Source organism: Gossypium hirsutum, chromosome A05 (genome assembly GCF_007990345.1).
Source record: "Gossypium hirsutum isolate 1008001.06 chromosome A05, Gossypium_hirsutum_v2.1, whole genome shotgun sequence".
In the NCBI taxonomy this organism is placed as follows: Eukaryota; Viridiplantae; Streptophyta; class Magnoliopsida; order Malvales; family Malvaceae; genus Gossypium; species Gossypium hirsutum.
In genome coordinates, this window is record NC_053428.1 from 54184145 (window position 1) to 54196595 (window position 12451).

Here is a 12451-nt window from a genome sequence, read left to right on the forward strand (position 1 = left end):
ATGTCATAACATATGTATCCTAACTATTCCTAAGGTTCATACAGGGCTTTCAGACGTCGTAACTCAGTTGAAATGAATTCAGGAATATAGTAGTCAAGCTCATATACATTCGGCTATTGTAGATATAAATTCATATATTTCTTTTCAACATATATAAGTTACATTTAATTAAAATTAAGAATGCCTATTTGCTTATAAACTTACCTCGGACGATGTAAAACGGAACAGGACGACTAGTCGATAACTTTCGTTTTTTTCCGATCCAAATCTGATTTCTTTGGTTCTTGATCTAAACATATTCAAATTAAGCTCATTCAAACATATTTTCATTCAATTTAGTCCAAAAACACATAAATGGGCAAATTACCATTTTACCCCTAACATTTACACTTTTTATAATTTAGTCCCTATTGCACAAAACACAAAACATTGAAAATTTCAAGATACCCATGTTTGGCTAGATATTCCTAGTGTTCATACAAGCCCATATATTTCATTTATTTCACATTTTAGTCCCTCAAATTATTATTTTTTCAATTTAGTCCTAAATACTCAAAATCATCAAAAACTCTAATACAAAATATGTTAATCTAAAACATATCTTTCATATTTCATCATCAAACAACAAAAATCACAAGCTATCAACAATGGCACAACTCAAAATATTCATCAAAATCAAAAATTAAAGCTTGGGTCTTGAAGATTCCTAAGCAACGATCTCAAAAACGTAGAAATTATCAAAAACTGAGTAAAAACGAACCTTGAATCAAGATTGGAAGTTGGCCGAACCTAGGTTTCTTTTTCTTTTCTCTTGTTTCGGGAAGAACATATTATGAACAAAAATAATCGCTTTCTTTTCTTATGTTTTATGTTATATTATAACATATATTAACCATTTTACATTTTTACCCTTTAATAATAAATAAACAAAACATATATTCTAAGGTCATTGCCGTACACACCATAATCCCATGGTCTAATTACATTTTAGGTACTTCAATTTAATAAGAAAATAGAAATTCGGCCTTTATACAAATAACCATCAAATTTTCATTTTACGCGATTAAGTTCTTTTATTAATCGGACACTCAAACGACAAAATTAAATCACAAAAATTTCACTCATGCTAATTCGCACATAATAAACATAGAAAACAATTTTTAAATATTTTTATGACTCAAATTCATGGTCTCAAAACCACCTTTCCTACTAGGGTCTAAATCAAGCTGTTATAAAGTGAGATACGAAAGCATATTCAAGAATCAAGAAATACACCCAGAAAAAGGGTTTACACTGAAAGAAAGCACTATATCGATTTCATGGCGCACGCTTGAAAAATTGTTGAAGCTCTCAATTGGGAATTGTTTTGTGAGAAACGACCTAGTGCATATGAGGAATTAGTTGTGAATTTTATGCAAATTTGACCTCAAACGAATTAACAGAAGTTTCTGTCTGAGGAATCAAGGTATCAATAACCTCAAACACTATTAATGACTTCTTCGAATGACCAGATTTTGAATATGATGAATATTCTTCCTTGATGAGAAATATTGAGACTAAAAATCTGCAAGAAAGTCCCGATGAACTTACAGTTCTGGGTTCTAAGTGGACTGTGTCAAAGCAGGAATTCACACTTGTCGTAGAGAAATTTAACACCACTAGTGAAGGTATGGTTCTATTTCATTCGATTCAACCTTATACCTATTTCAGATGGGACTACAATTTCATTAGAGTGAATGGTCTTATTATACTCAATTTTAACTGTATAGACCACTGATGTGGGAAAAATCATTTTGAGTGAAATGAAAAATTGTGTCGTTGACATTCTGGCCCAGTTTTCTTTCCCTTTACGATAACAATTTTGTGCTTGAAAGCTAAAATTCTTGCAAACGTAAAGAAGACAGGTTATAGTTAGGGCATAATCATAGATTGGGACCTCTACTGAATAGCCGCAGAATCTATTCTCTAGCAACGAGTTGAAGAGAGCGAGGATCCCAAAGAAGAAGAAGAAGATCCCATAGAGATTGAACCAATGCAGTCAATTGAATCCTTGATAAGGCAAAACCAATGAAACTGATAACCGAACCTGACATGACAAACTCAATGTTCAAAACTCAATCGCCTCGCCCAAATCTTCGAGATGAGCTATCAAAGTTAATGGACATAATGCAACATATGCAATAGTAGCAACAAGCTTACTTGAGATATTCAAAAATATAGGATGACTCAATAAAAAGCACTTTTACGAAAATATATAATGACTCATTTAATTTTGTGCCTGGGTTTCCAGATTTCATATTTGAACCATGAAGTCTACTATCAAAAAGGAAGTGAAGTGATTCATGTAAGAACAAAGATGATAGAGCAAAAGATGAGTTGAATTCTAAGGGATCCGCAAATAAATAAAAATGGGGGATCTTTACCTTATGTTATTTTCTTTTTTAGGTTATTTTAGGATTAGGATCTATTAGGATTTTTATTTTCGCATAATAAAACAAGAGGTGGAAATCATAAATAAAAATGAACAAGATTTAAAATAAGAAGTGTAGCAATATATTTGTACATGTCTAAGATTGGATCTAGAGAGAGCTTGGTACTTAAGCAATTAAACTGTCTCACCTCCCCTTTTCAAGAATCCTACCTGGTGTATAGTATCTATTCACTTTTAACAATGATGACATTGTTCATATTAAGTAAGAGGGAAAAATTGAAATTATTTCCTCTCAGAATAAATTTTTCTTTTAATTAAGTTAGGATATATTTTGTGATGTTGGTTGAATTATGACATAAATGTATTCTTAATAAATCATGCAAACCATACCATAAAAATTTTAGTTCCTTAAGAAAGTTAGGCATGTATGAAAGTTTAAGTCTCTAAAATTGACTTAGTAGTTTCTTGAGGCGAAATCCTAGGAAGCATGGAATGTTGAAAATGATTTTGGCAACTTTTATTTGGATCGTTTGAGCATTTCAAGCCAACCTTGATGAATTTTTATCCTTTTAAACCCAACTTTGAGACTATATGGCCTAATTTTATTTGAACCTTTGCAATATTTGGCCATCACTTTTCTCCTAATTATCTTTAAATTGTCCCAAACACTAGACTCAGTACTATTTAGAATATTCTTTGAAAATAAGTTAGGGGAGTTGAAAAGAAGTATTAAATGCTCAAAAAAATTGTAGTACATACAGTAAAATGCTCATGAAGAAAAAAGAAAGAAAAAAAGAACAAAAAAAGAGAGCATATGTAATTGAAAGAAAATAGATGTACAAAAGAGAATGTGAAAACAAAATGAGTTGGTGTATTAAAAGTAATTATTCCGAAGGTCTGATTCAAGCTGAGTTTAGGGTTTTTAGCCTAAATTTATCTATATTTTATCTACCCCTAGCCTAGCCACGTTACAACCTATTTAAAAGACCTATTGATTCAAGTTTCTATGCTACTTACATTAGTTGAGAGAAATTGCCCCCAAATTTTTCATAGGTGAAATTACCATTTTGCCCCCAACTTTTTCATAAATTCAAATTTCATCCCTAGTCTCGAAAAAATGAAATTTATGCAATTTACTTCATATTCCAAGCCTAACCAAATTTCACTATAAAATTTACAGCACATACATTCTATAAAATTCAGAATTTTTCTTCAATTTTCACAACTTTACATTTTAGTCCCTAAATCATGTTTTCATCAAAAATCACTTTGTAAAAGTTGTTTATCTATCAACAACCTTTCATTTCCTACCATAAATTTCAAAATTTCAGCATATTCATCCATGACGTAATTTTCATACTTTGATAACTTTTCAAATTGATCCCTCAAATAGATAGATTAAGCTATCCCAGTTTCAAAAAAATCAAAATTACTAAAAAAGGGGATAAGAAAACTTACCCAATTAAGCCAAGAAAGTTTCTTCTCTCTCTCTTAGGGTTTCCATGTATTTTGGGGATGAAGATGACATAAAATAAAATGATATTTCTTTTATCATCTTCTAATTAATTAAATTAATTCAATTTCCAATTTAGTCCTTGCCCTTTTTCTAAATTTCCATGGATGACTCACAAAAAATATCTACATACTTTTCTTTAATGGTCTAATTACCATATAAGGACCTCAATTTTTAAGTTCCATAGCTATTTAATCCTTCTAGCTACTAGAATTTAACTTTTGCATTTTATGCGATTTGGTCCTTCCCGTAATTAAACACATAATCGGTAAAATTTTCTTATCAGAATTTTCACATGATATTTCTAACACAATACGGATCATGTAATGAAATTAAAATAAATTTTATTTTCGACTCTAATTTGTGGTCCCAAAACCACTATTCTGATTCCACTGAAAATTAGGTTGTTACAACTCTCCCCCCTTAAGGATTTTCGTCCTTGAAAATCTTACCAGTAAAAAGAATTGAGTATTACTTCCTCAGAGTGTAATGCCCCAAATTTTGGGCCTAGAAGAAATGGGCTTCGCGTATCAGAGGAATTGGAATTTAGTTGTGAAAGTGGATGACACAATTGATTGTCTGCTATAGGGGTTAAGTGATTAGGAGTGTTTGGGAGTGTTGGGGTAGTCCTGGGTTCAAACCTGGGCTTTAGCAAAAATTTTGGTTTTAAATGAATAAAACCCTGAATGCTTGGATGAAGGCCTTCCAAATTATTATGTTAAATAAATGGCACAAGGAAGCATGTGGTCTAGTGGTTGTGGCGTCATTAAGGTTGCAAGGGAGCCTGGGTTCAAGTCTTGGCTCTTGCAATTTATTTTAATTTTTTCTCTCAAATAAATCTAGACGTTGGTATGTAGGGCTTATATTTTATTATGACTGATTGATGACACAAATGAGCTTGTGGCCTAGTGGTGAGGGCGTGGCATGATTATTGTGAGAGCAAGGGTTCAAATCCCATTGCAAGCAATGAGCAACTATTTTGCTATTAGGGGACAACAAGAGTTAGTGTTGGATTTGAACTCTGGTGATAGAGAGTTTGAATTGGTCTTAGGGTTGGTTGTGGAAGGTATCAAGGAGGGATAAAGAGAGGGAATCATAGAGATTTTGAAGGAGTTTGAGATTGGGGAGCTGTAGCCAATTTGGGGGGCTGAAAATTCAGCTAAGGAGTCCTTGTATTCATTTTTTCGGCTCTTGTGTTTTGGAGAGGTGTTGCCTAATTTTCTTTGCTTTTGGTATGAAATTGCCTTGCTACCACTTTTGGGTCTTGGAAAACGAGTTAGCTTCTCAAAAATTGTCTAATTGTCTTTCTTTCTCCATTTTTTTTCCATCTCTCTGTTTCTCAAAACCAAATGCTATTTCTCTCCTACCTCTCTAGTTTTTCTCCTCTTCTGACCATTCCTTCTAAAAGTTAGCCAAATTTCTGCATCTCTCTTCTCTTTTAATATTGGCTCATTACACTCTTTTGTCTGCTTTTTCTCTTTCATTCCTTTGGTTTTACCCTCATGGCTGAACCTGTTATTTCCCTTTTCTCAACGTTTCTTCTATTATTCTTAAGATATGATTAAGCCGAATATCCCCTCTTTTAAGCATCTTGTTTTCATGAAGCCGAAGGCTTAACCTATGAGTTAGTTAACAATTGGGTTCTCAAAGGTTGAAGGGGTTTTTTAGTGTTATTGAAGCAACCTAGATCTTTTCCTCAGTCTTCTATTAAGGTAAATACTTAGCTCTATTTCCATTTGGGTAAGGGCTGAATATGGTATATGTTGTTTTGGGGCAACATTTCGTGAATGTAAGGCCATTAAGATTTGCGTGATGGTTCGATTATCAGCAAAGGGCAAGCGATGAATTTTTAGCCAGTGATCTAAGTGGAATAGGTTGGTTTACACTCAATTGAAGAGGTAATAGTTGTTGGATTTGGAATTAGTATTACTAAGTGAGTGTGGATCTTTTTGCACTTGATTAACTAGATACTCTGATTGGTTATAGTTACGGTGCTCGTGAAGTGATTATTCGTTTAGCAAAATAGGTGTGTAACCGGGTACTATGTTTGCTAATCGGCTAAAAAGCTGAGAATATGTATTTCACTGGATAGACACCAGTTCGGCAAATGTCGAAATGCCAAAATGCTGAAAAGCTAAAAGTATGGCAACGGTTACCACACGAGCATGCAAACGCACGTGTGGATAATCCGATGTGATAGTAGAGGCCATCGTGAGCAATCTCATGGGCTCAAGCCAATTTTGGGCTGAAATGGGTCATGTGAGCCCAATGGGCTCGTGGGCCTCACATGGGTTTTTGCCATGGATATGTGGAAATAATGAACCTGGCTGTGTCATTCTACATAGCTAAGGTTGATTTAGGGCTTAGTGGGCCAAATGAGCATGCAGGTCCCACTTGTACAAGATAACGGGCCTTAGGCCCATTGCACCATTATGTTTGTTTAGGTTATTTTACTCACTCGAGGAAAAAGTGGATCTTCTGTTGGGCCGTTAGGACCCTTGTAGTGCAAAATTACTGAAATACCCCTATAGTGCAAAATTATCGAAATACCCTCGTAGTGTAAAATTACCAAAATAACCTCGATTTGTGAAATTACAGAAATACCCCTGTATGGTAAAATGACTGAAATGCCCTTGCATGATAAATTGACTGTTTTGCCCCAATGTGAGGTATTTATAAATATGTACAAGTATGACTGTATTTTAGCTTGCTAATTAAACTGTAATAGATACATGTGTGATTTTATGATATGACATGACATATGGCATGATGCATTGCATGGGGATGGGTTTTTACATGATTGGAGGAAGTGTACTGTACTGGCAGCTCTGTTGCAAATTAATAATGGCTTTAAGCCTATTATCCTGGCAGCTTTGCTGCAAAATACTGTTAGTGCCGCAACCGGTGCTATTTTGGAGCGTAGGGATGCGTGGGTTGATTATATCCCCACATGGAGTGTAGGGCTGGTACGGAGATGGAGTGTAGAGGTTGGATTGGGTAGGACTTGTATACTGTTTACTGTTATTGTAATGGGCTAAGGCTCGAATATTTACATGACTATTTCTGTATTGAGATGGGCTTAGGCCCTGACTGCTGACTGTTACTAATATGGGCTTAGGCCCAGAATGTATTCGCTCTCTGTATGTTTGACTGTTTCTTTTTATGAGATTACACACTGAGTTTTTGCAAACTCACCCTTTCTTTTAATTGCACAGGTAATCCCCAGCCTTAGACAATTTGGAGCCGTGAGGGACTCGGAGGTGGCCACACGATTGTAGTGGATCTGTAACTTGACTTTATCTATTTAAATTTCATATTGGGTTTCTGATTATGTAATAAGACCATTTGGGGGATTTTTAACTTTTATTGGGATTTTGATTTCATATTTTAAATTGCTAGAATAGGAACATCGAGTTTTCAAAATGATAACATTTTCGAAGAAAAACCTGTATTTTTAACCTTAAGGTTTTCAACTAGAGAAGCTTCCACGGTTTTATTCGGATTGGGACCTCAAAGATAACAAACTTTTTGATAAGTTAATTTCAGATGTAAAAATAGAATTTACCGAGTTTTCTCTAGCAATAAAAACTAAATAGGATTTAACTAAAACTGTTTTCACCAACAAGTTTAAATTTTAGAAAGCACTTCGATGTGACACGTCAGATTCGGTCATAACATCTAGGCCGGGTTTGGGATGTTACATTAAGTGGTATCAGAGACATGTTGCAAGACTCGGCTGTGGAATGAGTTTTCAAAATTTTGTATTACAAGAGGTTGGTTTCAAATATGTGAAGTGTGTTGAGGTATTTTTCTGAAAAGTGTGGTACACCTAGTCTCCAATGCCAAATCTGTAAGTTCTCTGACATTGTTTACTATTATAGACTGAAATGTTATGCTATAGATAGTGGTACTATACTGGAAACACTAGAGTCTGTGAAAACTGAGACTGTGGAAGACTGAAAACTGTAGTGAGACTTTGCTCTACGAAAACAAAATTTTAACTATTGCTTGATCATAAAATATTCGTTAATAATTACTAGAATTATGAACTGATACAAAAGACATTTAAAACAGATAATTCGTTATCAAAATGAGCACTAGGGGTACACGGGGCCGTGGAGGTGCTGGGGCTGGGTCTTCAGCATCAGGTCACATGCCTGCTAGGGAGGCACCAGCTTCACCGGAACATTATATGGTTCAAGAGACGGAAGTCAGGGTAAGTTTGCCAACTTCAGGTAGCGATAACCCAGGGCGTGGTACGAGGCGCTAATCGGTTAGTAAAGGAAATACTTAAGGAAGTTAAGAAGATTGGTGAAACACTCTAGGCTAGGTGTGTAGACTGTAGAAAGAAAAGAGATCGTAGTTCTCTAGGGCTGGAGCCTCGTTCTGTAAAGCATGTTAAAACGCGTCCGAACTTTCCATCTTGTGAGCATTGTGAAAGGAGTCACTTGGGCAAATGCTAGAGGAAGTCAGGAGCATGTCCTAGATACGGGTCTAAGGAGCATCAGACTCGAAACTGCCAAATCACTATTAATTCAGGTATGTTTTGTTTGAATGTAATAATTTGGAAATAGAAATTGTATAAGTGTGACGTCTATCTGCTCCAATGGTTAGATGTTTTGGGTGTGTGTAAGAGGTTTCAAGTTCAAGTTAAAGTGTGGAAGTGTTGTTGGGATCGGAGTGCACAGCGAGAGCGTAGTGGTGTAGTCCGAGTTGTGCGACTATTGGAAATTCGAGGACGAAATTTTTTTAAGGGGGTAGAATTGTAATGCCCCAAATTTTGAGCCTAAAAGAAATGGGCTTCACATATCGGAGGAATTGGAATTTAGTTGTGCAAGTTGATGACACAATTGATTGTCTGCTAAAGGGGTTAAGTGATTAGGAGTGTTGGGGAAGTCCTGGGTTCAAACGTGGGCTTTAGCAAAAATTATGGTTTTAAGTGAATAAAACCCTAGATGCTTGGATAAAGGCCTTTTAAATTATTATGTTAAATAAATAACACAAGGAAGCATGTAGTCTAGTGGTTGTGGCGTCATTAAGGTTGCAAGGGAGCTTGGGTTCAAGTCTTGGCTCTTGCAATTTATTTTGATTTTTGCTCTCAAGTAAATCTGGACGTTGGTATGTAGGGCTTATATTTTATTATGAATGATTGATGGCACAAATGAGCTTGCCGCCTAGTGGTGGTGGCGTGGCATGATTATTGTGAGAGCAAGGGTTCGAATCCCATGGCAAGCAAGGAGCAACTATTTTGCTATCAGGGGACGGCAAGAGTTAGTGTTGGATTGGAACTCTGGTGATGGAGAGTTTGAATTGGTCTTGGGGTTGGTTGTGGAGGAGTTTGAGATTGGGGAGTTGTAGCCGATTTGGGGGCTGAAAATTCGACTAAGGAGTGTTGTCGAATTTTCTTTACTTTTGGTGTGAAATTGTCTTACTACCACTTTTGGGTCTTAGAAAATGGGTTAGCTTCTCAGTAATTGTCTAATTGTCTTTCTTCCTTCTTTTTTTTCCAGCTCTCTGTTTCTCAAAACCGAATGGTATTTCTCTCCTGCCTCTATAGTTTTTCTCCTCTTCTGACCATTCCTTCTAAAAGTTAGCCAAATTTCTGCATCTCTCTTCTCTTCCAATATTGGCTCATTACACTCTTTTGTCTTCTTTCTCTCTTTCATTCCTTTGGTTTTACCCTCATGGCCGAACCTATTATTTCCCTTTTCTCAATGTTTCTTATATTATTCCTAAGATGTGATTAAGTTGAATATCCCCTCTTTTAAGCATCTTGTTTTCGTGAAGCCGAAGGCTTAACCTATGTGTTAGTTAACAACCGGTTTCTCAAAGGTTGAAGGGGTTTGTTAGTGTTATTGAAGCAACCTAGATCTTTTCCTCAATCTTCTGTTAAGGTAAATACTTAGCTGTATTTCCATTTGGGTAAGGGATGAATATGGTATATGTTGTTTTGGGGCAACATTTCGTGAATGTAAGGCCACTAAGATTTGTGTGATGGTTTGATTATCGGCAAAGGGCAGGCAATGGATTTTTAGCCAACGGTCTAAGTGGAATAGGCTAGTTTGCACTCAATTGAAGAGGTAATAGTTGTTGGATTTGGAATTAGTATTAATAAGTGAGTATAGATCTTTTTGCACTTGATTAACTGGATACTCTGATTTGTTATAGGTGCGGTGCTCTGATTGGTTATAAGTGCGGTGCTCGTGAAGTGATTATTTGTTTAGCAAAAGAGGTGTGTAACTGGGTACTATGTTTGCTAATCGGCTGAAAATCTGAGAATATGTATTTCACTGAATAGACAGCAGTTCGACAAATGTCGAAATGCCAAAATGCTAAAAAGTTAAAAGTTCAGCAACGGTTACCACACGAGTGTGCAAACGCACGTGTGGATAATCTGATGCGATAATAGAGGCCACCATGAGCGATCTCATGGGCTCAGGCCGATTTTGGGCCAAAATGGGTTGTGTGGGCCCAATGGGCTTGTGGGCCTCACACGGGCCTTTGCCATGGATATGCAGAAATAATGAACCTGGCTGTGTCGTTCTACATTGCTAAGGTTGATTTAGGGCTTAATGGGCCAAATGAGCATGTGGGTCCCACTTGGGTTGGATAACGGGCCTTAGGCCCATCTACACCATTATGTTTGTTTAGGTTATTTTAGTCACTCGAGGCAAAGGTAGATCTTCTGTTGGGTTGTTAGGACCCCTGTAGTGCAAAACTAAAGAAATACCCTTGTAATGTAAAATTACCAAAATAACCTTGATTTGTGATATTACAGAAAAACCCCTATAGAGTAAAATGACTAAAATGCCCATGCATGGTAAATTAACTATTTTGCCCCTATGTGAGGTATTTATAAATATGTACAAGTATGACTGTATTTTAGCTTGCTAATTAAACTGTAATAGGTACATGTATGATTCTATGATATGACATGACATGTGGCATGATGCAGTGCATGGGGATGGGTTTTTATATGATTGGAGAAAGTGTACTGTACTGGCAGCTCTGCTGCAAATTACTGATGGCTTTAGGCCTATTATACTGGCAGCTCTACTATAAATACTGTTAGTGCCGCAACCGGTGCTATTTTAGAGTGTAGGGTTGGGTGGGTTGATTATATCCCCACATGGAGTGTAGGGCTAGTACGGAGATGGAGTGTAAAGGCTGGATTGGGTAGGTATTGCATATTGTTTACTATTATTGTAATGGGCTAAGGCCCAAATATTTACATGACTACTTCTGTATTGAGATGGGCTTAGGCCCAGACTTCTTACTGTTACTAATATGGGCTTAGGCCTAAAATGTATGCGCTCTCTGTATGTTTGACTGTTTGTTATTATGGGATTACACACTGAGTTTTCGAAAACTCACCCTTTCTTTTAACTGCGCAGGTAACCCCCAGCCTTAGACGATTTGGAGCCGCGAGGGACTCGGAGGTGGCCACACGATTGGAATGGATCTGTAACTTGACTTTATCTATTTAAATTTCATACTGGGTTTCTGATTATGTAATAAGGCCATTTGGGGGATTTTTAACTTTTATTGAGCTTTTGATTTCATATTTTAAACTGCTAGAATAGGAACATCGAGTTTTCAAAATGATAACATTTTCGAAGAAAACCTGTATTTTTAACCTTAAGGTTTTCAACTAGAGAAGCTTCCGCGGTTTTATTTGGATTAGGACCTCAAAGATTACAAATGTTTTGATAAGTTAATTTTAGATGTAAAAACAGAATTTACCGAATTTTCTCAAGCAATAAAAACTAAATGGGATTTAACTGAAACGGTTTTCACCAACAAGTTCAAGTTTTAGAAGGCACTTCGATATGACATGTCAGATTCAGTCGTAATGTCTAGGCCGGGTTTGAGGTGTTACACATAGTATCCTCCGGTTTCCAGGTAACCTCTTCTATACCGTGATGTTGCGAAAGAACTTTTACTAATGCTACCTTTTTATTTCTTAACTCTTTTATTTCACGTGCTAGAATTTTGATCGGTTCTTCACTGTAAGTCATATCTGGCTTAATTTGAACTTCTATTGGAGAAATAACAAGTGAAGGACCTGATCAATACCATTGTAACATAGACACATGAAAAACATTATGAATACGATCAAGTTCTAGTGGTAAGGCTAACCGATATGCAATAGGTCCAATTCTTTCTATAATTTTCATATGGCCCAATGAACCATGGACTTAGTTTTCCTTTATGACCAAACCGAAGAACTTTCTTCCATTGCGATACTTTCAAGAATACTTTGTCACTGACTTGAAATTCTATTTCTTTTCATTTAAGATCTGCATAAGACTTTTGATGATTTGAGGTTGCTTTCAAACTGTCCCAAATTGCTTTCACTTTTTCCTCGGTTTCACGGACTAAGCCAACTTTGTGTAACATTTTCTCACTAAGTTCTATCCAATACAATGGAGTTCTACATGTGCGACCATACAAAGCTTCATACGGTGCCATTTTGATGCTGGACTGATAACTGTTATTATAAGCAA